The sequence below is a fragment of the Diceros bicornis genome, chromosome X, assembly GCF_020826845.1.
Source record: "Diceros bicornis minor isolate mBicDic1 chromosome X, mDicBic1.mat.cur, whole genome shotgun sequence".
Taxonomy (NCBI): Eukaryota; Metazoa; Chordata; class Mammalia; order Perissodactyla; family Rhinocerotidae; genus Diceros; species Diceros bicornis.
Genome location: NC_080781.1, coordinates 85,369,306 through 85,392,279, shown reverse-complemented (window position 1 = coordinate 85,392,279; position 22,974 = coordinate 85,369,306).

The following is a 22,974-nucleotide window of genomic DNA, read 5'->3' as shown; positions in this document are numbered from 1 at the left end:
TAATGTTAACAATAATGACTAACACTATATGTGCCTGAGACTTTACATACATTTTCTTTTAATACCAATTGCAAACCTATCGATAAACTCTATCACCATCTCTGTTTTACTGTTGAGTAAAATAGATGTTAAATAAGTCCAAGGTCACAAAGTAATCAATGGAGTCTGGATTCAAATCCACATCTGTTTGACTCCAAAGCATAAGCTCATACCCATCACACTGAACTGGTTGTGTGTGGATTTGGATGCACAGTTGGACCTTCTAGCCCTACAAAATCTACCTCAAGGCTTGCTAAATTTCAGAAATTATATCATTATTGATTCATTTTTAGGAATCTCTTTCTTAAAATTCATTTTAAAAATACAAAAACCCAGAATCCTAGTAGTACATTGAAGGAGTTTTAATAGTGGGTTGTCAGCCATACACATTGAAACCTGGGAAGAGCAGTGGGCAAAATCACTAAAGAAAATGATCTGGCTAGGTAGAATAGGGAGGTTGATAGGAGCTGCTGACTTGATTGGCTCAACAGTTTACCTATCCACCTCTGTCTACCCAGCACTGATTGCCAAGTGTAAGAATACTCTAGGCTTGTTCATTGAAATTTGAGATTATGTTTGTACATTATTTAATTAGCAGCATGTATACCTCCTGTCTTTTGGATTTAAATTAACGTAATAAGTTTGTGGTAGAGTTATCTACTTTAACACAAGAGTATCAGTTTTGACACACTGAGTTTTGTTTACCAGAAACTAGAGTAATAATAGTGATGCCTCAGAAAAATAACCATTAAAGCGTTTGTACTCAGGACTTAATTTGTCCCTAAAGTGGATCCCTTTCTTTTTCTTCTTTCTTTTAATTCTTTCCACTCAGATCGGGGCCCCCATCCTAGTTAAAACATGCCTTCCTGAAATTTCTATCTACTGTTGTAGTTTTAGCTATTTCTCTCATACATCAGCATACAGTGGTGACTAGATCTTTCTCTTTTTTCTTAACTTTTGTCAATTCAATCCTGATATACACATTTAATATGTATATACATTACTCCTGTGCTTGAAATCCTTCAATGGCTTCCCATCTCAATAAGGGTAAAAGCCAAAGTTCTATAAGGGCTCTATACAATTTGAATATTCTGGATGTTGATCTTAATAGAGAAAAACAGAAGTGAAAGATAATCTCATGTTATATCTTCAAGTCTTTCAGTAATTTTTTTTTGCCCTTCTGATGTTTCCTTAAAAATATAACTGTTTATTTTAAGAAATATATTTTTTTAAATATAGCATAGTGCAACCCAAGCATAGTACTGTCCTATTAGCCAAATCTTGAAGAAAATCTCTTTGGCATCAGCAAAGGTAAATTTCCCACACAATTTACCTAGATATGGTGTTAATTATGGACCTTAATACATTTACATTCCAAAATACTCAGAGCTGGCAGAAATCTTTCCTTTTGCTTCCCGTTCAAAAATGGGGAAAATTTAAACCTTTTAGTGATAAGAATAAGGTTCTTTATGCCTATAGCATCACCTATCCACACTGCTGATGATAAAGTTTGAAGAGAAATTGAATTCCATTCTATACATAGCTGTGTTCTATAAAAGCCTATGGCCACACAATAATGATTATCATAGAAATATGATCCTTTTTATCATCATTATAAAGGTTGAATTCATAATTTTAATAGTATGTTATTATGCATTTGTATTTAATTTGTCTACTCTGCTAATACACTGCAAAAAATACAACTACAGAAAAGCAGTGGGAGGAAAAAAAAATACTAATCCCAACGGAGATTATAACAGAGATTCCAATTTTACTGAAAAGAGGTAGAAATCCCACTGAGGCTGGGAAAGAAAAGAAATATGCTTTAACTAGTAAGTTTTGTTAGTTCTTTCTTTTACCATTTGGGGCATGTCAAGCCATATTACTCCTCTGTCTTAGTCTGTTTGGGCTGTTGTAACAAAATACCACAGACTAGGAGGCTTATAAACCATAGAAATTTATTTCTCACAGTTATGGAGGTTGGAAGTCCGAGATCAAGTTGCCAGCATGCTCGGGTGAGGGCCCTCTTTCAGGTTGTATCCTCACATGGTGGAAGGGGCTAGGGAACTCTGTAGGATCTCTTTTTTAAGGCCACTAATCCCATTCATGAGGGCTCCATTGTCATGAACTAATCAACTCCTAAAGGCCTCACCTTCTAACACCCTCACATTGGGCATTAGGATTCCAACATGTGAATCTTAGGGAGACACATTTAAGCCATAGCATCCTCTGCTTAAAATCCTCCAGTGGCTTCCCATCTCAGTAAGGGTTAAAGCCAAAGTCCTACAAGGCTCTATGCAATCCTGAGACCATTACTTCTCTGACTTCAACTTCTCAAGTTTCTTCTTTACTCACTCCACTCTATCAATATAGTCCTCCTCATTATTCCTCCCCAGTCAAGTTCAGGGCTGTTGCATTTACTTTTCCTTCTGGTAGGAATTATTTTTCCCCAGATATCCATGTGGTTCACTCTGTTGCATCAAGATTGTTGCTCAGATTTTCACCAACTTGGTGAATTCTTCTCTGACCATCTTATATAAAATTAATAATCACACCCATTTCCCTTTCTTGCTTCATTTTTTTCCCTTTACACTTATCACCTTCTAACATGCTATATAATTCACTTATTTTGTTTATATTCTATCTTCCCCTACAAGTATGTGAACTCCATGAGGGCAGAGATTTTTTTCTATCTGTTCACTGCTACTTCCCCAGTGCTTATAACAACATCATGCACATAGTAAGTGTTCATAAATGCTTGTAAATGAATGAATAAATGGTGGATGGTAACAAAGGAAAACATCTCTCCATTCCACTTATAATGTAAGGATCTTCAAGCTTGCTCACAGTTAAATATATGCAATATTCTTAGGAAAAACCTGTTATAAGTCACCTCTCCCTCTTTTGTTTCTGACTGAAACTTCCTTTTTACTCTCTTAAAACGAACACAATGCATATCTTCAAGCAGATGATTTGCATTTTCCATTGGAGAACAAACTGGAATATTTTCAAAGGGAAAGATAACCTCATAAGCAAAAGTATATTTGAAACCCAGAACGTAAATAGCATTTCAATGCTCTTTGATAGGGTACAATATTACAGGAAGCTAAATGTCAAAGTATAGAAGCTCTTCCTTTCCTGTCATATAATACAGCCCTAAGAATATGCTCTCTTATAAGTTTGAAAATTGAGGATTGTTCATATTCTAAATGCAACTTCCAGGAAAGTGTGTGTATATTCGGGTGTGGGTAGACAAGATGGGGAATGTCCTAAAAAAATAATAGAAGCCCACTAGATCTGATCCAAGATCAATGACTTTTATTCTTATAACTTTCAGTGTAGGATTTATATGAAATATTTATTTAGCAGTATATGATCAGTTGAAAGGGACTGGTAAGTACAGTAAATAATTAATTTACAACCCCTTTGAACAAAAGCTAGCTTTTTAATCACTAGGCTGCTAAAGAATCCCTTAGTATAAAGTAATAGGTATCACTGCCAACATGGGAAATGTCAGTGTGATTTTTAAAATAATTCTTCTGTTATCAGCCGGATTTTTACAGAAAAAGCCTGTTAATCCATCCTTGAAAATAGATTCACTCAATATCAGTCACATATGCTGAAAAAAAGATTGCAAAATGATTGTGAGAGAGGAGGGACTATTGTCTGCACAATGTGAATGAGTAGATTTAAATTGCTATTAAAAGAAATAAATGACCTAATTTGGGTTAAAATGTTTTTCATGATAAAACTTTATTGTGCAACACATCATTCAAACATGCCCCATTTTCCCAATAGGCAGCTAGCACTCTAACTAATGGGTAAAATCACATGGACTGGGCTGCAGTCCTGTGCATCACACTTGCTCCATATTCCTGAGGCTGGAAGAAGTCTGTTTGCACATCTGATTGTTTGATAAGCAATAACAATGGGATAGTTTCTGAAAAAAAATCTTTCAAGTACAAGCCATATCTTAAATTAATCATTCATTGTTTTTGGTTATGGAATTTAATAGATTTACCAGTAGGATGTAAAATAGTAAATTAATTCCTTTAAAATAAAATGTGAAAAAAAATTTAATTTTAAAATTACATAGAAAATTACCTTTGTTTTATTCCTTGTTCGTGGTTCTTATCTGAGTTTCTAAATCAGGAATTAAAACATCTCAGATTAGTTAATATACTGTGCTAACAAAATTACACTCTTCTCCAGATTACACTGGATATATTTTGACAGAGCCAAGCTATATAGTCAGAGTACCTGGGCTGGAGCAATGGCAGAGAGGGGATTTCAAGAGACGGTATATGGTAAATACACATTTGCACATGCTCTGCCCCGGAAAGATTAGTGATTACTCATTCATTCAATAAACATTTACTGATATATTATATACTGGAATTTAAAATACAGCTATGCCTTCAAGGAGCTCACTATCTGGTTGGGGAGCAGCATGTAACACAAATAACCTATACTCATAATATATTGTTCTAAGTGCAATTATAGAGATACATTTTAGGTTTAGTGAAGCCATAAGAAAAGGATTGCTAAACTCTGCTTGTTTGGGTCAGAATAATTTTGATAGTGGAGGAATCATTTGATTTGGATCTTGAAGTGATGTCATATAACTATTTATGTGGAAGTTACAATAAATTTACAGTTTCCAAATTTAGATGGGTACACAATACTTTCTGGTATTTCTTAGTCACCAAAAAGATAGATAAACACTCAGATTCCTTTCCACTGCTCCTCATTTTCTATTCCAGACTTACATTTTTTTCCCTCAAATATCACATTCCACCTTCTCCTTCAGTATTAGCAGAAGACTTAGACTCTCGTTGCACTGAGAGATTGAGGCCATAGGGCAAGAATTCCTACAACTTTCTTTCTTCCTCCCTACTCTGTTTCTCCATATCCGTGTGTTCTTTTCTTCCTCACTCAGAATTCAAATGGAAGAGGGTTCCTTTCTTCTCCACATGGGGCTGTTTTCTCCCCTTCTGTTTCTCTAAGGAACTTGTTCCATCGGATACCTTCTTTATACCCTTTGTCAATAACATAACTTTCTCTAACCGTCAAGCTATTTTTTTTATAGCTAAGCATCATCACAAGAGCAGTCTAGATTTACTGCTTCTACTTACTTACTGCACATTTTCCCCAACGTACAACCATCTGGATTCCCGACAAACCCTACCATTCCTTTGAAACAGGTCTTCCTAGATATGTCAATGGGCTCAGTATTTCCAAAGACATCAGTCACTTTGCTTTCCTTATCTTATTTCGTGTCTCTTTGATATTTGGGACTGTTGGACCATTGTTTCCTTCTTGAGACTGTCCTTCCTTAGCTTCTATGATACCCATTTCTCTTGGTTTTCCTCTATCATTCTGGCTATTTTCTCTTTTTCTTTTTTCAGGTGCTTCTGCTTGGACATCCCTGAAATATTGATGATATTTAGGGACCCAGCCTCACCTCCTGCTGTTTTGACTCCATAGGCTTTTCCTGGATAACTGCAGACCTGCCCATGTGTACACGTCTATGCCTATAACTCCAAAGTTTCTATCTGTAGTCCTGAACTCAGTACAGAATTCCAAACCATATATATTCAACTTCAAACTGCATACCTCCATTGGAATATTCCAGTGGCACCTTGAAAAATAAACTTTCTTCCTCCATTCTTTTCTTTCTTTCTTTTTTTTGGTGAGGAAGATTGGTCCTGAGCTAACATCTGCTGCCAATCTTCCTCTTTTTGCTTGAGGAAGATTGTCCCTGAGCCAACATCTGTGCCAATCTTCCTCCACTTTGCATGTGGGATTCCGCCACAGCATGGCTTGATGAGCAGTGTGTAGGTCCAAGCCAGGGATCCGAACCCGCGAACCCCGGGCCACTGAAGTAGAGCATGTGGACTTAACTGCTATGCCACCAGGCTGGCCCCCAGTCTTTTCTTTCTACATCCCATCTTTCCAGTCTCCCCAAGAGCCATTTGTTGTTCCCCAAAGTTTAGGCTTAAAAAAGTTTAGGCTTACATGCATACACGGGCCCCTAAGTAGGAAACAATGCAAACTAGGATATGAAATACGGGAAATAAGAATAACTTCCTTTAAAAGCATTATAGAACATGCTGCATCATTCTAATAATTACAATTTGGGGATAAATAAGACACCAGTATAATTAGAATGAATAGAGTGTCTTATGACCTTCAAAATATCCTAGTTTAATGAAAGTCTTTAAGTGACAACATATTGGCTAAACTCGTGTTCACTTTAGAAAGCCATAAGAAAACACCTTGGAATTATAGTGTTAATTTAATATTTCACTTGGGATAATCTGAGAGCATGTTATGGTTTATGTTTAAAATAGATTTCTAAGAATACCACTAATAATCATAAGCTAATAAGCAAGAATTATTTATAATTGTTTGCTTAGACCTCCTCCCAAATATTTTCTCAAAGCAAGGGGAGTGGGTTGAGAGTAGTATCATTTTAAGCCAAATGCATGTTTTGGCTTTTGTCAGAACCAAAATAAAAATGGAAATTATACCTAGAAGAAGAGCATTATCCTCTCAATTTGATTGTCAAGATCTGGTCAGGTTAGTAAAGATAGCTTATCTTTTCATGTTCTGATCTCATTTTCTAAAACTATCTTCAGCATTCTTACTTTCTGATAATACATTTTGTTTCCTCATGTTTCTTATAATCAGCATAAAATTTGGGGGATATGAAAAATAGAAAACAGTCAATTTAATATGATTTATTCAATGTAAAATAAATGGTTTACTTGTTGGTTTTGTGTTAGTTTATTTACACTGAATTAATTTTCTCACAAAAATGTTTGAATTTTCTGTTTACTTTGGTTTCCAATTTAGAGAAGGCAAAGAAATAAAATAATCCTCTGAAAAATCCCCAACACGTGAAGACAAGTGAAAAACGATAAGGTGTAAAATGGAGTTGGCAACAACTTCTGCCTTATTAGAAATTAACAAAGTACCAATTTTCACATCTGCGATAGCCATTACCAGTGTTCATCTTCTAACTGACCAATGTGTACAATTATACCATACAGTACATTTTAAATTATCTCTCAAAATAGCATATAGCTTGTTTTTTTATATGTATCTGGAAAAATCTTTAAGATGTGAGCAAAGGGGTGTCCTTAAGGGATAAACAGCCCTGCAACCATTGCTTTTAATTCATTTTTTAAAATTATTTTATTGAGGTCACATTGGTTTTTAACATTATATACATTTCAGATGTACCTTATCATATTTAAGGTCTGTACAGATTGCATTGTGTTCACCAACAAAAGGCTAGTTTCCATCCGTCACCATACATGGTGCTCCTTTACCCCCTTGCCCTCCCCTCACCACTTCCCCTCTGGTAACCACCAATGTATTCTCCTTATCTATGTGTTTGTTTGTTTATCTTCCACATGAGTGAAATCATACAGTATTTGTCTTTCTCTGTCCGACATTTTTCTTACCATAATATCCCAAAGGTCAATCCATGTTGTCACAAATGGAACAATTTCACCTTTTTTATGTCTGAGTAGTATTCCACTGTATATGAATTCCACATTTTCTTTCTCCATTCATCCATTGATGAGCATTTGGGTTGCTTTCAAGTCTTGGCTATTGTGAATAATGCTGCAATGAACACAGGGGTGTAAATATCTTTTCAAATTAGTGTTTTCACGTTCTTTGGATAAATAGCCAGAAGTGGAATAGCTGGATCATATGCTATTTCTATTTTTAATTTTTTTGAGAATCTCCATGCTGTTTTCCAAAGTGGCTGTATGAGTTTACATTCCCACCAGCAGTGTATAAGGGTTCCCTTTTCTCCACATCCTCTCCAACACTTGTGATTTCTTGTCTTGTTAATTATGGCCATTCTGACAGATGTGAGGTGATATCTCATTGTAGTTTTGATTTGCATTTCCCTAATAACTAGTGATGTTGAACATCTTTTCATGTGCCTGTTGGCCACCTGTATATCTTCTTTAGAAAAATGTCTGTTCATATCCTCTTCCCATTATTTGATGTGGTTGTTCATTTTTTTGTTGTTGAGTTGGATGAGTTCTTTATATATTTTGGATATTAACCCCTTATCAGATATATAATTTGCAAATACTTTTTCCCAGTTGGTGGGTTGTCTTTTCCTTTAGCTGATGGTTTCCTTTGCTGTGCAAAAACTTTTTAGTTTGATGTAGTCCCATTTGTTTATTTTTTCTTGTTTTCTTTGTGTGAGGAGGCACAGTATTCAAAAAGATACTGCTCAGACTGAGTTAATTTTTGTGTATGTATGATAATGGTCTACTTTCATTCTTTTGCACAAGGCTGTGCAGGTTTCCCAATACCATTTATTTCAGAGAATTTTCTTTCCCCATTGTATGTTCTTGGGTCCTTTGTCAGAGATTAGCTGTCCATAGATGTGTGGTTTTATTTCTGGGATCTCAATGACGTTCTACTGATCTGTGTGTCTGTTTTTCTGCCAGTACCATGCTGTTTTGACTACTATAGCTTTGTACTATATTTTGAATTCAGGGACTGTGATACCTCCAGTTTTGTTCTTGTTTCTCAGGATTGCTTTGGCTATTCAGGAACTTTTCTTGTTCCATATAAAGTTTAGGATTCTTTGTTCTACTTCTGTGAAAAATGTCATTGCGATTCTGATTGGGATTGCATTGAATCTGTTGATTGCTTTAGGTCATATGGACATTTTAATTATGTTTATTCTTCCAATCCATGAGTGCAGAATATCTTTCTATTTCTTTATGTCTTCTTCAATTTCTTTCAATACTATCTTATAGATTTCAGTGTATAGGTATTTCACCTCCTTGGTTACATTTATTCCTAGGTATTTTATTCTTTTTGTTGTGATTGTAAATGGAGTTGTATTCCTGATTACTCTTTCTGCTAGTTTTTTGTTAGTGTATAGAAACACAACTGATTTTTGTATGTCGATTTTGTACCCTGCAACTTTTGTATATTCACTAATTATTTCTAATACTCTTTTAGTAGACTCTTTAGAGTTTTCTATATAGAGAATCACGTCATCCACAAATAGTGATAGTTTTACTTCTTCCTTTCCAACTTGTATAAATTTGATTCTTTTTCTTGCCTAATTTCTCTTGCTAGGACTTCCAATACTATGCTGAATAAGAGTGGCAAGAGTGGGCATCCTTGTCTTGTTCCTATTCTTAGAGGAATAGATTTCAGTTTTTCTCCATTGAGCATGATGGTGGCTGTGGGTTTGTCGTATATGGCCTTTATTCTGTTTTTTATATATGTCGTATATGGCTTTTATTAAAACGGGCCTTCTATTCCCATTTTATTGAGAGTTTTTGTCATAAATGGAAGCTGAATATTGTCGGATGTTTTTTCTACATCCACTGAGATGATCATGTGATTTTTATTCTTTAATTTGTTAATATGGTGTATCACATTGATTGATATGTGGATGTTGCACCATCCCTGCATCCCTGGAATAAATCCCACTTGATCGTGGTGTATGATCCTTTTAATGTATTGTTGTATTAAGTTTGCTAATATTTTGTTGAGGATTTTTGCATCTATGTTCATCAGTAATATTGGCCTGTAATTTTCCTTTTTTGCATTGACCTTGTCTGGTTTTGGTATCAGGGTAATGTTGGCCTTGTAAAATGAGTTAGAAAGTGTCCCATCCTCTTCAATTTATGGAAGAATTTGAGAAGGATAGGTATTAAATCTTCTTTGAATGTTTGGTAGAATTCACCAAAGAAGCCCTCTGGTCCTGAACTTTTGCTTTTTTGGAAGTTTTTGATTAGTGTTTCATTCTCGTTACTTGTGATTGGTCTATTCAGATTCTCTATTTCTTCTTGATTCTTGATAGGTTGTATGATTCTAAAAATTTATCCATTTTTTCCTGGGTTGTCCAATTTGTTGGTGTAAAGCTTTTCATAGTATTCTCTTAAAATCCTTGGTATTTCCGTGGTAGTCATTGTAAGTTATCCTCTTTCATGTCTGATTTTATTTATTTGAGCCTTAACTCATTTTTCCTTAGTGAGTCTGGCTAGGGGTTTGTCAGTTTTGTTTATCTTTTTAAAGAATCAGCTCTTAGTTTCATTGATCCTTTCTATTGTTTTTTTAGTCTCCATTTCATTTATTTCTGCTCTGATTTTTATTATTTTCTTCCTTCTACTAAGTTTGAGTGTTGGTTGTTCTTCTTTCTCTGATTCTTTTAGGTATAGTGTTAGATTGTTTATTTGAGATTTTTCTTGTTTGTTGAGGTAGGCCTGTATTGCTATAAAATTCCCTCTTAGTACCACTTTTGGTTCATCACATAAGAGTCGGTATATTGTCTTTTCATTTTCATTTGTCTCCAGGTATTTTTTGATTTCTCCTTTGATTTCTTCATTGATCCAATAGTTGTTGAATAGCTTGTTGTTTACTCTCCACATATTTGTGACTTTTCCAGCCTTCTTCTTGTAGTTGACTTCTAGTTTCATACCATTGTGTTTGGAAAAGATGCTTGATATGGATTTCAATCTTCTTAACTTTATTGAGGCTTGTTTTGTTTCCCAAAATGTGGTCTATCTTTGAGAATGTTCCTTGTGCACTTGAGAAGAATGTGTATCCTGCTGCTTTAGAATGAAATATTCTATACATATCTATTAAGTCCATATGGTCTAGTGTTTCATTTAAAGCCATTGTTTCCTTGTTGACTTTCTGTCTGGATGATCTATCCATTGATGTAAGTGGGGTGTTAAAGACCCCTACTGTTATTGTGTTGCTGTCAATTTCCCCCGTTAGGTCTGTTAATAGTTGCTTTATATACTTTGGTGCTTCTATGTTAAGTGTATATATACTAATAAGTGTTATGTCTTCTTGGTGGAATGTCTCTTTTATTGGTATATAATGTCCATTTTTGTCTCTTGCTATCTTTTTTGGCTAGAAATCTGTTTTGTTTGATAGAAGTATGGCTACACCTGCTTTCTCTTGGTTGCCATTTGCTTGAAGTATCGTTTTCAATCTTTTCACTTTGAATCTATGTTTGTCCTTAGAGCTGAGATGTGTCTCCAGATGGCAGCATATTGCTGGGTCTTGTTTTTTAATCCATTCAGCCACTCTGTGTCTTTTGATTGGTGAATTCAATCCATTTACATTTAGAGTGATTATTGATCGATAAGGGCTTAATACTGCCATTTTATCTTTTGTTTTCTGGTTGTTCTATGTTTCCATTTTTTCTTTTTGCTTGTATTTCTGTTTGCCATTTGAGTTTGGTGGTTTTCTGTGATGTTGTCTCAGTTTTCTCTTTTTTTTTTTATGGTTTGTGTGTCTGCTCTGTTTTTTTGTTTTGTGGTTACCATGAAGTTTGCATAAAAGGTCTCATAGATGACATAGTCCATTTTCTGGAGATAATCTTAGCACCATTAGCAGGTTCCATCCTTTTCCTCTTTCCCTTTCATGTTTTTGCTGTCACAAAGTTTCCCTTATTTTATTGTGAGTTTGTTACCACATTGAAGTGGTTATAGGTATTTTTGATACTTGCTTTACCTTTAGTCTTTATGTTATAATTAAGTTTTTACTAACCTATTCTGATATAGAGCTGCAATTTTCTGATTCTGTCTTTCTATTTATCACCTTGCTCAAATCTTTGTAAACCTTTGCCTTCTTGTTTCAGGTGAGAGGATTCCTTTCAACATTTCTTGCAAGGCAGATATAGTGATGATGAATTCCCTCAGCTTTTGTTTGTCTGGGGAAGCTTTTATTTCTCCTTCATGTCTGAAGGAAAACTTTGCTGGATAGAGTACTCTTGGCTGATAGTTTTTATCTTTCAATATTTTGACTATATCATTCCACTCTCTCCTAGTCTATAGAGTTTCTGCTGAGAAATCCACTAATAGCCTGATGAGGCTTCCTTTGCAATTTATTTTCTTGTCTCTGATCACCCTTAGTATTCTTTCTTGTTCATTGACTTTTAACATTTTTAATGTTATATGCCTTAGAGAAGGTCTTTTTGGATTGAGAAAATTAAGAGTTTTATTAGCTTCATGTACTTGTATAGCTACTTCCTTTCCCAGGTTTGGAAAGTTCTCAGCTATTATTTCTTCGAATAAACTCTCTGCTCCTTTTTCTCTCTCTTCTCCTTCTGGGATACCTATTATCCTTATGTTGCTTTTTCTAATGGAGTGGATCTTTCTCATAGAATTTCTTCATTTTTTAAAAAATCTTTGTTCTCTCTCCTCTTTCACCTGAGTCATTTCTAGATTTCTATTTTTGAGCTAACTAAATCTCTCTTCCATATGATCAGCTCTATTTTCAATGCTTCCTACTTTATTTTTCATCTCGTTAATTGTGTTCCTTCTCTCCAGAATTTCTGTTTTTTTTTTTTTCTTTAAAGTTTCAATCTCTTTGGGGAAGTACTCCTTCTGTTCATTAATTTTATTCCTGAGCTCAGTGAACTGTCTTTCTGACTTTTCTTGTAGTTCATTGAGTTTCTTCATGATGCCTAATCTGAATTCTATGTCAGTTCAATTGTAATCTGTGACTTCAAGTTTGCTTTCTGGATAGTCATTATTTTCTTTCTGTTCTGCCATGTTACTGTAGTTCCTCGTGGTATTTGATGAGTTGATTCTCTGCTGGAGCATTTGTGGTAGTAACTGCCTTTCTTATTTGGGTAAGGCTTTGGTTACTCTAGTTCTGAGCTACTTCTGGTTATATTTAGGAGTCTGAATTTTCCACCCTCCACTGCCTCTGCTAGAGGCATTGTCAGTGACCTTCTTGTTCTGCTCGTGCCTCTGAGGTTCCTGTTGTCACGCTGCTTACGATGTTGCTGCAGTGTCAGGTGTCACCGCCGGGGTTCCCAGCCTGCGAGCACTTCTTCTCCTTCTGCGGCTGCCTGGGTCTTGTGTTTTTACACTCGTTCTCCGCAGGATCTCTACAGGTTCGAGTGCTGCTCCTCCCTGCACCACCTGCACTGTGGCTCCCAGTTTATCTGGTGGTGCTGGCTACTCCACTGCCAGGGGTGGTGGGTTCATGGGTGTGACTGTTACCACTGGGGCCCTGGGGTCTTTTATATAGCCCCTGCTGTTGGTAAAACCAGTGTCCGAAGTGCTGCCACTTGGGGCTGGGTCATGAGTTCTGCTGTGGCTCCCGAAGCCTCAAGTGGCAGGTGCCTCCTACCACTGTTGGAGGGCAGGGGCTAAGCCTTGTGAGTGTTTTTGCTGCTCATGCAGCCTCTGGTTACTGGTGTGGGCCAGTGCACTTTGACCCTCAGGTCAGGGTGCCCCTCTCCAGCTGGGAAATTCTGTGTTTTGGATAATATTCCCACTGCTGGAAAAACAGGTGCCATTGCCCAGGGAGGGGGAGATGACTGAGTCACTGGCTCCGCTCTGTGTCCTGAACCCTCAGGACATGTGCATCAACTACCACTGCTAGGTGTGGCAGGGGCTAAGCCATGAGTGCCGTGTCTGTCCCAGTAACCTCTGTTCACTGGTGCGTGAGCCGGTGTGAGCATCCACGTTTCGGATCACTGCTGTCAGCTGAATGGGAGGGGGCTTATCCTTTAGTTCCACTGCCTCCTGGAGGTCCAGTCCACCCAGCTTCAGATGTATAGATGCATGGATCTCTCCAGAATTCTTGTGTGCTGTGCAAGGAATCCTTTGCTGATCAATGGATGTCCAACTGGTTATAACTTAGAGGGGAAAGGCAATGGTCACAACTCACTCCATCATGATGCTGATGTCACTCCTGTTTAATTCATTTTTTGATATCACTATCTTTTTGTTTCTTTCATTTATATTGGTTAATTACTATGCCAAGTACTGTTCTCTGGGAGATACAAAATTGAAAAAGGCAGAGTCTCTAAATATGAAGTTACTACAATCCAGTGGAAGAGAGAGATATGCCACCAACAATAAAAATTAGAAAAATTGTAAAAAGGTAGTGAGTATTCCGAAGACCAGAATGGTTATTTCTACCAGAGGGTTAGATCAGAAGAAACTTCCTGGAAGGAGTCATTGGAGGATTTTAAGCTGGAGAATGACATTGTCAGAAGGATGTGGTATATAAATTACTTTGATGGACAAATGAAGATTGGATTTGATACCTACAAAACCGGATCTGGGAAAACCAGTTAAAAACTGATTGCAATCACCTAGGCAAAAGAATATGAGGGCCTGACCTAAGATGTTCGGGATGGAGAAGAGAAGATATAAACCATGTGAAGGATGTTGATTCAGTTGGGTATATGGAAGTTGAGGTAAAGATATTTGAAATGATTCCTAAGTTTCTGACTTGACATAGTGGAAACATTAATCAGGATATGAGACACAGGAAAACATAGCTCTAGGGAAGGAGGTTGTGATGATGAAATTAATTTTGGACATTTTAACCTTGAGAAGCCTGTGGGACATCCAAGTGAAAATGTCCCATTGAAATTGGTTTTATTCATCTTAATCTCAGGAGCAAGATCTGGAAGGAGGAAAGATTAAGATGTTTTAGTTGTTGGCATATTGATGGCAATTGAAGCACTGACAGTGAATGAATTTATTCAGGGATAGTATATTGAATAAGAAAAAGATCAAAGATAAAACCCTAAAGAATAATTGCATTAAATAGAAAAAATGGCAAACAATCAGGGAAAGAAGACACTCCACTCCTCAAATTGTAAAAAGTAGGAAAAGAACCAGGGCGATGTGTTATTAAGGAAGCCTAACACAAGATACAGCTTAAGACAAAAAGATCAGTTGGTTGTGTCAAATATCAGAAAAATCTTTTTCTGTACGAGACTGTTCCCCAGCAGGAGCTGAAAAGGAATATTTGTAGTGTTTTCTTCATACTTGGCTCAGCTATCAAAAAGTGATGTATGAACCAAAATATGTAATTAATTCTTGCCCTTTCTCCATTCTTGGGAAATTTTAATGCAAAAAGAATAAGCAAAAAGAAAAGAATAGTTAGCTTGAAATACATTGATATTTTGTGTCAAACTAAGGAGCAGTACACTAGTCATCACTTGTCAGATTGGGATGGATTGTGGAGTTCAATTTTGATGTTAACTAATTTACTACCAAGAGCTTCTGGGTTCAAAGGTGAATATGATATGACCCTTGTCCTCAAGGATCTTGTAGTTTAACAAAACAACAGAGATAGATTTTTAACACTGGTACAACAAAATGAGAAATACTACAAGTATTACTTGCTTTGAGAATTTACTCTTTAGTTCACTAGTTCTCCCTGATTTGAGCATTTAGATCATAATGTTTCCATTTTGTTTGAAATGATAAAAATTCCAAACACACAAAGCATATCATATTCATATGTATTTTTAATGACTTTTGAAATTTGCACCATAGATATTTTCTTGATATACCAGTATGAATTTCCCAATCTGTTATCTAATGTAAATACTCAAAATAGCATCTATGTACGTGTAGATAGCAAATAGCCCATCATGAATTTCTCCCTGCTAAAAAAAAAAGAGAGGAAAAGTAATCATTGCAGATTTAATAATTGTATTGCTCTATACATATACTCTGTCTTCTTGAATTGGAGCTTTGCATACTAAAACTTTTGATAGCAGCAAAAAATATATGTTATGTACTTTTAAGCAACAAAATAAAGCAGACAACACATTATACTGGTATGCAAACCAATAAAATAATACCACTGGCATACATCAAAAGAATAAAAATAATAGCAATTTTCAAACTAAATTGTTTTCAGACATATGATCTCTGTAGTGTTTAGACTAGCAAAGTAATGTGTCTGGAGAGCTAATCACCCAGCCCCACCACTTCACAATCAACTGGAAATAAATGATATTCCTCAAACTATAATTTTCTCATTATTTCTCTCACTTCGAGTCCAAATTTTCTCTATCATGGGAGCCATAAACTAAAAGATTGATATTAAAATAGAAGCATAGGTTCATTTAGTGGAGAATATAGCCTATCTATGTCAATGAAAACCTGGAAGATTTAGAGGAATATTTAAACTTCAAGCCAAATGCCTTGATTAAAACATATTTTGTGAATTGGAATAGATTTTGACAGAACATTTTGGCTTGTTTTTTTCTGTGTCTTTGTGGCTTTTTTTTCCTAGCCTCATAAAATAGACCTTGGTTAAACCTTCACTTTCTGTGGCAAGATTTCCTTTCTCCTTCTTACATTTCTGGCAGCCATCTATTCCAGCTAGCTATCCACTTAATTATTTATTTAGGAAAATATTTTGAATCTCATCTCTAGAAGTTTTTAGTCCATAATTTATTTTCCTGCAGGCGTGATTTGGAACACAGTGTTTCATGGAGAAAGATACTTTTAGTTATTATGCTGAGGATTAAAAGGTGACTTTATTTCTGCTTTGATCAACATACAACATACCATTTCCTTTGTAATACAGTAAATCCAAAATCTAATGGTAATTAATACCCATCCAGTGGGGCTTTTATATGAAACCATCTACAGCATGAGCATGGGGCTGTCAGAAAGGAATAAATCAATGAAATGAGTGAAGATATTCTTTTGTATTTGTAAATCAAATCTAAAAATAAAATTGAACATTATGACATCCCTATATAAAGAAACTTTTGTGGATAGTCATGACTGAATTAAGCTGTTGTAAATATGATTGTAAACCTTTTGAAAGATTCTTTTATGTTCAAGTCACTCTATAAAAACAGTGATGATTCTTTCATGTTCAAGTCACCGTATAATAACATGAAAGGTTTAAATTATGACTGGCAAGCCCAGAGGGACACAAAGAAAAGAACCAGCTACAGCACAGTGCATAGTAAAGAAAACTATCACACTCTGCAATCCTCTCTCAGAACAACTCTTAGAGGGAATATCAAGTGGCCTTAGAGGCTTCTAGAAGCTGTTCTTCCAAGCACTCAGTAGGAGAGTTGGAAAGTGAGATTGGAATCAAATTATAAATTTGTATTTAAAGTTTTAAGTTTTACATGCCTCACATTCCGAGGGTCTATCATATGTTTTTAACTCAAATTAATTTACCATTTTATTCAAAAGCTATAAACAACTGTATTTCTTCATACCAATTATGACAAGTTTAAGCTAACAATAAACATATTTTACTTACACATTATTTAACATCATCTTATTAAAAAGTTCAAATAGAAATGGTACAAGAGCAAGGAATGGTGGATAATTAACAAATAATGCCATGGAAATAATTATAAAACCTATTATTCATCTCCTATATTGACCTATGTATGTGTGGATGTGTGAATGTGTGTATATGAAAATGAAACATTTAGCTGATAAGTTAGGAATATCTCCCTAACTTTTAATATTAAACAGATGGTTCACACTGTCTAGACAGTATTTATTGAATAATCATGCATAATCACAGAAATGGTTCAATAACAATGAAATGCAAATGTTAAAATATTTGTACAAATAATTACTAAGATTGATTTTATAAAACTGATTTTAAAGCATTGTATTGTGTTTCACATCTGTTTTAGACTCAATTTTTACTTTAATATATTTCCCTCATTTTGTATATTCCACCAGCTGTTCTCTTTAGTTAAATATTGTACTTAATGGTTTACTTCACCCTGGCCCCTCTAAGTCAGGCTCTTTCCTTCACTGGGTTTGCACTCTTCTGAAATTTTCTCCTTAACTCATTATACTTGTACTGCACCTTTGACTCTTGGCTCAAGTAAAATTTCCTTGAGAAAACCTTCCCTGGGTTTCCTGACTAGGTAAAATTCCTGTATTATGCTCTGACAGCATGAAGTTCCTCTCCTTCATATCATTTTTCACAGTTCTAGTTTTATATTTATTGGTGTGATAATTTTATTAATGCCATTTCCCTAACAAGATGGTTAGCCACATGGAACAGACTGTGCCTCTTTTGGCACCCCATTGCTTGTTCCTCCTTCTCCTGTCACAATGCCTGATATCAAGGAGGTACTCAATAAGTGCTCAAGGAAGGAAGGAAAAGATGGATGGAGGGAAGAAAATGCCAAAATAAAGCTTGTTCAGCTGAAGTATAATTGAGCAGACTTTGTTTTTCTTCTGTGATAATAGAGAGGAATAGTTATAATGTCTCTTTTCTTCTTTTGTGCATATCATTCATCAATCAGTGGAAATCTGTAGGGCAGGTCAGTTATTCAGAGAGACCTCCTGAGTTAAAGGAAAAAAAGGAAAGTTTTACCCCTTCATCTCAGATTTTAACAATTAAACAGGAATTTAAATGAGGTTCTTTTGTGTATATATATATATGTATGAGTTAGTTGTTGTTAGTGCCCTCGAGTCAATTCTGACTCCTGGCAACCCTGCGTACAGCAGAGCAGAACCCTGCCCAGTCTTTTTGCACCATTCTCTCACCTTCTGGCGCTATATCAGACAATGCTGTGCTGCTATTCATAGGGCTTTCATGGCCGATTTATTCAGAAGAAGGTGGCCAGGTTCTTTTTCGTAGTCTGTCTTTAGTCTGGAAGCTCTACTGAAACCTGTCCGCCATGAGTGATCCTGCTGGTATTTGAAATATTGGTGTCATAGATTTTAGCATCACAACAACACAGAGCAGCCACAGTATGAGAACCAACAGATAGTGGTGTGGTTTTCTGACCAGAAAACAAACCTGGGCCACAGTGGTGACAGTGCCGAATCTTAACCCCTAGACCACCAATGTATATGGGTACATTTTAATAAAGTGTAGTGAAAGTCAAGGTAGAAATCGTGTTCACTGATGTGGTGAAGCTGATTCTTTCTCATATCAGAAATGTTTATTTTGGGTGCAAAGGTCATGACAATATTTCTCTTACTCTTTTTTATGAAAACATCGTGGAATGATGCTAACTGTAAACACATAGATAGATGAAAAAGCCAATCCATTCCCAGATGCTCAGCAGTGCCTCTTCTCTATTTGGGGATTAGTCAGTTGCTCCACTGACAATCACAATTCAGATGAAGATTTAACATTTTGTCTTAATATTTCTTAATATTATTCAAGCACTCCTTAGGCTTAAAAGTTCTTACTCAAGTCTTGATACTGTTATTTTGTTTTTATTTCTTTCTCAATTGAAATTACGAACCCTTTTTAAAGAATCACTTAAACTTTTTGCATTTACATGTTGTTTGCAATGTAACTGAAAACCTTTTTACTTTCATCAATCATAACATCCGCATTTCCTTTAAACATCATTATAGTAAAATGTTAATTGGATATAGAGGTGGAGGTGGAGAGTGGGTGATGATAAAGAATAAAGATACGTAGTGTATATTTTATTGATGATCAGATTGAAAAGAACTTGAGAAAAGAGGTGCCAAGATGTATAGCTCACTTTACCAAGCATTCACTTCATATGGTCTCTTTCTATTTTAGATGTAATTTAACGCAGAGATGGTTACAAAGTGCAGGGAAACATAGGCTCCCTAAGCAAAACCAAACGATATCGACTAAGTGTTGTGTCACTGGAAGCAGACATTCAGACTCCCTGATGTTTTAATTTTTGATTTAATTTTTTGATAATGCACACAGTTGCATCTCTGTGTCTCAGACAGGAAAGAGAAAAAAAGACAAGCTAAATCATTAGGGAGTTTGTATCTACTTACCAGTTTTTCTAATACCTTCTCTATTTTTAATACCCCAAATCCAGAGGCCTCCCAGGATAATAAAAGACATGTGATTGGGTTATTATCTGTCAAAGATAAAATACAGTGACTCATACAAAATTAAATCAAAGAGAATTGTAAAGTCTAAAATGATATCACTTTCCCCACATTCTCATAATCAAGTTCTCATTTACCTTGCGTATATAGATATGCAGTTAGATGTTCTATCTTTTTCCTATTTCCTGCACTCTGATCAATGTCTCTCTGACCTATTGCTATGTAGAACACATCTACTTCATGAGCATTTATTTGGTTTATAAAATGAAACAAATAGAAAAATATTTTTTTATTCTAACATCATCCAGGGGATTATATAAAAGTTAAACCTACTGAAAGGTTTCCAATTGTTTGATTTCGCAAATTAAGGCCAAGGTTCAGCTCCTCCATACTTTTAGCAGATTAGAAGGTTTTGTTTCATCTGTATCAATTTGAGTCACTTGATTTTATAACTCAAATTATCAGGTTGGAAAATTTTATGTTTGCTATTTTTATTTCAACCAATACTAAGGGCTTTTAATAGCAACTGTTTCATGATTAATCAAAATGATTTTATTAGCTTTGGAATCAGAACAAAACAGCAGTGATAAAGAGATAAGAGCTAGAAAAGAGAGTAACAACGACTTTTGAAATTATCATGTACACAAAAAATAAAAATAAGGAAAAGTCTATAATCACAATTTTTCTGCCTACTATGATGATGAGAAACATAAAATGAATAGCAACCTTTCTTTATTCAGTGCCTATTATGTGTCACTCAGTATGCATTCAGTATCCATTATGGATAGATATTATTATTCATATTTTACATATAGATCAAGGATCTAGGTAATTAGACCCCAAGTCCCTCAAATAGTAATTGGCTAAGACTAAACCCAATTCAGTTAGACATCAAGGCCTGCTCTCACTGTTTCTGCACTGCCTTGCAGAATAGGGTGTAACCTACTCTTCACATAGTGGTGAAATTCAGCTTCCTCCTTTAGCACAAATCAGATAAATCTGTATTTTCTAGCAAAGAATTCTGTTTTGTCAATCTACTAACATGGCCAAATGAAACTATATATTTTTATACTTGGTGGAAACAAGTCAAGGGATGACTTAATAGTTCAATCACATAAAGATTTCTTACATTGTAAGGTATTTTTTTACCACCCCAGGAGAAAATATATACTCATTTGTAGTAGAGTGTTAAAAACCAATGGGAGTTGGATTTCTGTGTGTGTGTGTGTGTGTGTGTGTGTTATAGAAGAAATTTTGTGACACTCAGGATTAGATGTCAAGGAAGGAAATATAATCTATTTTGCACAACACTAGCAATCTCTCTTGCAATGCTGTTACAGAGAAGCATCAGCAGGCAACACACTGAGAGGGCTTGTGATTTTCACCTATCTTGACTGTGGATTTTGATAACTCTCTCTATTAGCAAGTTTTGCTTTAGTAAGTAACTCCTTACAAACTGTTAGTGATTTTTGAGTAGTTCAAGTCCCAGGTAGCCTAGACATCTGTTATAAAAATTGTGGGTAGGTGTTGATTGATTCTGCAAGTGGTGAAAAACTAGGAGGCATAGAGTTGCCTAGAGACCTAGATAACTTCTTGCGGTGCATTCTGTGATGCTATGATTTCACGAGTCTGTGGTAATGGTGATGAGGATGATTTCTGTTCTTTTCAGCTCCCAAAACCCATTGCAGAACACATTCTGAAATTTCCCAGATGATGGAAGTTAAAGTTTGATTAAATTGAGAGTTGTGAAATAGTGGCTAGAGGGCACACAGCACAGTTAGAGAAAGAATAAATCTCAAGTGAGAGTTTATTGTCTTCCTCAGAAGAGGGCCTAGGGTTATGGCTCTGTTCTTGCTCCATGAATACCTGCAGTGCCAGATCTTTTTATTTTCCTGATGCTTGGTTAGTACCACAGAGTAACGTGAAGATTATTGAACAAGAAGTTCAAAGTCATGAAATGATTTAACTATTTCGTCTATACTTTTGACATTGAACTAAAATAAGAAAAATAAATGATTTGTATTCTGAGTTAAGCAATTCTTGAGAAAAGAAAGAACATGGGAAACGACTCAATTTAGTTTGTTTCTATCATAAAGTTTTAGCCTTAGATTGGCAAAATTTATCCGAACAAGAAAGAAAATAAACTTAAATAAAATAAACAACGAAGAAAATAAACATCTGAGTGCCTACTGTGTGCCAGTGGGGTGAAGACAGGATGCAAATATGAATCAGAAGTGATCTTTACCTTTAAGGAGCTCACAGTATGGTCAGAATGACAATTAGCAAAACAATCTCATTTTTCACATACCTTAATGGACATTCTGATTATATTACTTCAGTGTGCACTATCTGGGGATAATCTTGGAAAGCACAGTGAAACTATTTACAAATTTATTTCCAGCTTATTAACTAAAAACTATAGCCAGAAAAAAGATTCAATACTCCTTTCTTTATGGCTCAGGCAAAGTCTCACTTCTTTCACAGAGTTTTCCCTATTTGCTTCAAGGTACACACTCCTTTTATTTACATCTTTATGAATGAAATTTCCTGCATTAGAATGTAAGCTATATGAGAGCGGGATTTTTTTTTGTCTGCTTGGTATACTGCTATACCTAGAGCATAGTAAATATTCAACATTTGTTGAAAGAAGGAATAAGCTAATTAAAGGAGATATTTTGTTACTCATTAATTAGCTTGACAAGTATTTCCTTCTGGTTATTTTATCTTAGTTGGCCAAGATACTTCTAAGGTGAGACTAGTGTAGAGCCGCAAAGTGTCTTTCAAGTTATGACCCACAAAAATGTGCCCAGAAATCTAAGATCAAATAGATTGCTCTTAGAATTCACATTGTTATTTTCTCCTTTCCTAATGTTTGTGTATTTTCTACTTTAAAGAATACTGAGTCAAGGGTGGTTTTAAATATATATATATATAATATATAAATATATATATAAATGTTTGACCCATGTTCTCAAATATTCTCTTAGTTAACTAGAATCCAAATATTGAGAAAGGTCATGTATTGTTGCAGTTCTTGGGTAGTTTGCAAACTGTTAAGACTATACCTTCAAAGAATGCACTATAAACCAAGTGTCATAAATAGAGATTTTAAAAATCAACTGTGTCTTGCCATGTTTCTTATTTGGACTATTAAAATCAAACTAAAAAAATGTGAACTCATAATTAATGAAAAAAATAAAAGTAATACTGCACTAACTAGAGTAGAATATGTGCATAAATTTAATTCATTTCTGTGTAGTGAAAACAGCACTATACTTTTATCATGTCATTCATCTCTCTTCTTTCATTTGCCATCATATTCAGAGAA